Here is a 380-nt window from a genome sequence, read left to right as displayed (position 1 = left end):
TTACTACAATATTTACTTCAGATTGTCTTTTCAAATCGTTGTAAAAATACATAAAAATCATAAAAATAGAATCGATATTCCATTACTACAGTAATCAATTATAGTTTGCGATTTGAACAAAATGACCCAGCGAACAATTTGCGATAATAACCGTTTGACTGGGAAATACCGCATTCAGACAAAATGGCAGCGCCAAAAAAAAACGGAAACATTGATAGCATGACACCCTTTTAATTAGATCATGCAAAAGGGAGGGATGTAAGACATTAGTCAGGCTGTGGAGAAGGAAATATTCGTGCATTTAAGGTACTGATTTGATTATGATGTGGATACAGTATAAGCAGGTGTGCGGGGAGTGTAGAATCTGAGTTGTAAGAGAG

At 35.3% G+C, this 380-nt stretch overlaps 1 protein-coding gene across 1 annotated transcript in view; it reads right to left on the bottom strand.

Moving 5' to 3' along the window:
• LOC119585064 (venom carboxylesterase-6-like) overlaps positions 1 to 380 on the bottom strand; it is a gene marked incomplete in the record, with an annotated part of 16,961 nt that overhangs the window by 4,103 nt on the left and 12,478 nt on the right.

Source organism: Penaeus monodon, chromosome 19, assembly GCF_015228065.2.
Source record: "Penaeus monodon isolate SGIC_2016 chromosome 19, NSTDA_Pmon_1, whole genome shotgun sequence".
NCBI classification, from domain to species: Eukaryota; Metazoa; Arthropoda; class Malacostraca; order Decapoda; family Penaeidae; genus Penaeus; species Penaeus monodon.
Note: the sequence above shows the minus strand (reverse complement) of the source record. Positions and strands in the feature narration are given on the sequence as shown.